General features: G+C 52.6%; 1 pseudogene across 1 annotated transcript; it reads left to right on the top strand.

Moving 5' to 3' along the window:
- The first annotated feature begins 636 nt into the window (after positions 1–636).
- On the top strand, positions 637–4,113 carry LOC311143073 (E3 ubiquitin-protein ligase RNF26-like; annotated as a pseudogene). Its single transcript has 2 exons — positions 637–871; positions 3,061–4,113. The product of its transcript is annotated as an E3 ubiquitin-protein ligase RNF26-like (transcript).
- Positions 4,114–4,670: the final 557 nt, after the last annotated feature.

Here is a 4,670-nt window from a genome sequence, read left to right as displayed (position 1 = left end):
TTTCAGTGGACACCCCCAAGAGTGTCTTTCAGAACCCCTCCTAAAACCCCACCTGTTTCGTTTTGGTTGTTGTCAATAACTCTTTGTTAGTTCCCCCTTCTGTTTGAGCGACTATTTGGTTTTCTAGCTGGGGAACGTAACAAGAGCCTGCAAACATTTTCATTGATTGTGTCAATCCAATTATCCCATTGGTAGCAATTGATTAGCTTGTTATACGCTATGTAAGGTGAGATCCGTTTTCTATTTTAGTTGCTATTATTCAAAGAGCTAGCTAGCTATCATAACTAGCTAGTTGATAGTGGGTGGGGTTGTCATTAAGAGTAGCAGACTAGCTACATAACGTTAACTAACTAGAGATATTTTTCTGCAATGTGTCATTTTTCTCGTTTCCGTTCATCTCGATGTAACACAGTTTGAAGGCTAAGCAACATAGCTAGTTAACTTAACTGCTAGCATGTTATCTAACTTGCTATGTTTTGTATGCTGCTCCTATATGATCCACTGATGTTGAATCTGCTAATTAGCTAGCTATCTTGCACAGGTGTATAACATTATTATGAGCAAGTTTTGAAATGTAAATTTAGTTCAATGGCAAACTTGACACATTTCTTCTTGTTTTCTGTAGGGAACACTAATATGGATGTTGTGAACTTTGCTTCCTGTGCTATTGGAAAACGCCTGGATACTTTTGGCCTTCTACTGGACTTGGTTATCTGGTTTGTGAATTGGCTAAGCCTACTTTTCTCCAACATGGGTTCCTCTCTGCATGACCTGCCAGTGGTGCCGAGAGGCTCCACCTTATTAGAATGCTGGAACTGTGCCCTGTTCTCCTTCCTCACTGTAACCGAGGTGTCACGCCCTGGCTCAGGGTGTGGATTTTCTATGTTTTGTTTTCTATGTTTTTGTTTCTAGATCGTGTTGATCTATGTTGGCCAGGGTGGTTCCCAATCAGAGACGGCTGTAGCTCGTTGTCTCTGATTGGGGACCATACTTAGGCAGCCTGTTGGCACCAGTTTATTTGTGGGGATCTTGTTCCGTAAGGTTTGTTTTGGTGTTGTAACCTCAGGACTTCACGTATCGTTCGTTTTGTTGTTTTGTTCGTGTTGTGTACTGAAATAAAATGTACGCTTATCACGCTGTGCCTTGGTCCGTGTCTTCAGTCGACGATCGTGACAGAAGATCCCACCATAAGAGGACCAAGCAGCGTGCCCAGGAGGAGAAGATGGCGATGTCGCAGGTGGGCAAATGGTGGTCTTGGGAGGAGATATTCGCGGGCAAAGGGCCATGGGCAAAGGTGAATGCCCAGGCAGGAGAGGAGACTGTGGAGGCGCGCTACAGAGAGGAGCAGCGGCAACGCAGAGGGTACCGGCCGAGGAGGAAGCCCGAGAGACAGCCCCAATAATTTTTTTGGGGGGGGCTAAAAGGGTGGTTGGCAGAGCCTAGAGGTAGAGCAGAGCCAACTCCCCGTACTCAGGCTAGGAAGCGTGAGACTGGGCAGGCTCCGTGTTATCCTGTACGTCCTGTGCTAGCACCACGCACGTGTCGTTCTAAGGTGGGCATGCAGCCAGGACGGGGTGTGCCGGCTCAACGCTCGTGGCCTCCAGTACCCCTCCTCGGTCCCGGATATCCTGCGCCAGTGCCACGTGCTGTAGCGCCAGTACGAGTGCACAGCCCTGTACGTCCTGTGCTGATGCCTCACACATATTGTGCGGAAATAGGCATTCAGCCAGGACGGGTTGTGTCAGCTCTCCGCTCCAGACCTCCAGTCCGCCTCCACAGTCCAGTCTGGCCCGTTCCTGCTCCCCGCACCAAACCAGTGGTGCGCGTCGCCAGCCCGTTCCGGCCTGTTCCAATCCCTCGCACCAAGCCTGTGGTGCGCGTCGCCAGCCCGGTCCGGCCTGTTCCTGCTCCCCGCACCAAGGCAGTGGTGCACGTCACCAGCCCAGTCCGGCCTGTTCCTGTCCCTCGCACCAAGCCTGTGGTGCGCGTCGCCAGCCCGGTCTGTTCCTGTCCCTCGCACCAAACCTGTGGTGCGCGTCGCCAGCCCGGTCCGGCCTGTTCCTGTCCCTCGCACCAAGCCTGTGGTGCGCGTCGCCAGCCCGGTCCGGCCTGTTCCTGTACTCGCACCAAACCAGTGGTGCGCGTCGCCAGCCCGGTCCGGCCTGTTCCTGCCCCTCGCACCAAGCCTGTGGTGCGCGTCGCCAGCCCGGTCCGGCCCGTTCCTGCTCCCCGCACCAAGCCAGTGGTGCGCGTCGTCAGCCCGGTCCGGCCCGTTCCTGCTCCCCGCACCAAGCCAGTGGTGCGCGTCGTCAGCCCGGTCCGGCCCGTTCCTGCTCCCCGCACCAAGCCAGTGGTGCGCGTCGTCAGCCCGGTCTGGCCCGTTCCTGCTCCCCGCACCAAGCCAGTGGTGCGTGTGTCCAGTCCGGCACAGCCCGTGCCTGTTCCACCGGTGCCTGGTCCGGCACCGGTCAGCTGCTCCACTCCGGAGCCAGAGCAATCCACTCCACCAGTGTCCAGTCCAGCTCCGGCCAGCGGGACCAGATCAGGGGCGCAACGGGGGGGTGGAGAGAGAGTGGTGGTCACGCCCGGAGCCGGATCCGCCTCCGAGGCGGAATGCCCACCCGGCCCCTACCCTCTTGTGTTTGTGTGGCGCGGTCGCAGTCCGCGCCTTTGGGGGGGGGTACTGTCACGCCCTGGCTCTGGGGACTCTTATATGTTGAGCCAGGGTGTGGATTTTCTATGTTTTGTTTTCTATGTTTTTGTTTCTAGATCGTGTTGATCTATGTTGGCCAGGGTGGTTCCCAATCAGAGACAGCTGTAGCTCGTTGTCTCTGATTGGGGACCATACTTAGGCAGCCTGTTGGCACCAGTTTATTTGTGGGATCTTGTTCCGTAAGGTTTGTTTTGGTGTTGTAACCTCAGGACTTCACGTATCGTTCGTTTTGTTGTTTTGTTCGTGTTGTGTACTGAAATAAAATGTACGCTTATCACGCTGCGCCTTGGTCCGTGTCTTCAGTCGACGATCGTGACACGATGTGGTCACAGGCACAGCCCACTGAGCTTTTAATGTACTGGAGGGATGGCTGCAGACCTTAGGAGGGGTGTTTGAGAGTTTCAAAATGGTAGGCCACCTCTTCTCACGTTGTGTGGAGCACCAAGGAGCTGCTACACCGTGGACTACTGTCTGCAAATACTGTGCTTGAACAGACTTGTGAAGGCTTCAGCATTTTGCTCAGCCTTGTTTTCTACTTTGTCAACATTCTCCTCATTGGTACCCAGAACTGCTTCTCTGCAATAGTAGGCCCCCTGCATAAAGGCTTGGAGCTGGACCTCACTTCTCACCTTTCTATACAGCTGCCTGGTGGGCACCTCTGTACTGTTTTGGACACCCAGCCAGCTAGCCCTGGAGTTTCTGAGCTCCATTGGTCATGTCTTTATCACAGTATTCATGCTCAACATCTATGGCTTGCTCCTAACATCGGTCATCATTGCTTTGACCTTGCTCTATCTCAACCTGGAGCTGCCTCGTGTGGCCCAGCAAGGTCTTCAATCCCAGGAATGCTAAGTCTACAGAGGACCATCTATAGACTGTACCTGCTGGCCATGGAGCAAGCTCAAGCTCTTCAGGATAATGCTGCCGTGCCATGGGGCAGGTGGCACAAGCCAAGGAGCAGAACAGTACAGCCGCTTGTGGCTGAAGGGTGGAGTGGGGTACCCAGTTATGGATCTAAGGGCCCCAGGTAGTCCTACTGACCATACAGGTATCCTTCTACCCCCAGAGCAGACTGGAAGAGAACAAGTGGAGTTATACTCAACACTTCAACAGTAGGTGGGATGACATCAACCTTGACCCAAACCAATACCACCACCCGTCTACAAGGACTATAGTGACGCAGCATCCTGCCTCTGGCCAAGGCAGCTAGGCCCCTCCAGTAGACACTGGCCTCCTCAGCCTGTTGAAGGAGCATGAGGAGTGGAAGAAGTGTGTAATCTGTCAGGACAGGGTCAAGAACGTGCTGCCACCTGTGCCTGTGTCGCCACTGCTCGGCCATCTTGCTGCAGCAGCCCCCCTTGCAGCACAGCAGTCCCCTCTGCCGACCGACCATCACATAGATGTCTTCCTCTGAGAGACCCAGGGGTCTGGTAGTGCACTATGGGGTGCAATTTCAGAGTCAAAGAGAGGGACACTGAGATAAATCTAGAGAAAGAAATGGAGCCAGTCTGAAAACAACCTGAGCTGTGATGATACCAGTATCGCAATATTTTTTTCCATGGCAAAAATGAAACCACGAAGCAGACCAAACTCTTTGGTCCTTAAATTTTTAAAAAACATTTTTAGTCATTTAGCAGACGCTCTTATCCAGAGCGACTTACAGTTAGTGAGTGCATACATATTATTATTTTTTTCTCATACTGGCCCCCCGTGGGAATCGAACCCACAACCCTGGCGTTGTAAAAATACGTTAAAAAAATCCCCTTTTGTGTTTAGTTTCCTTGCCACAATACAAACGAGTATCGCGATACTGGTATCTTCCCGGCCCTATTAGCAGTACGGGGATGGTTCCAGCTCACCTTCCAACGGGATTTAAAATAGCTTCTGCTATGTTGCATATCTTTGCATTGACTATAGAGTTGTTGGCTCTGTGCAGTACATTTCTATCTATAATGTT

The sequence above is a fragment of the Coregonus lavaretus genome (assembly GCF_964263955.1).
Source record: "Coregonus lavaretus genome assembly, chromosome: 15".
NCBI classification, from domain to species: domain Eukaryota; kingdom Metazoa; phylum Chordata; class Actinopteri; order Salmoniformes; family Salmonidae; genus Coregonus; species Coregonus lavaretus.
This window is presented reverse-complemented; position numbering and strand designations above follow the sequence as displayed.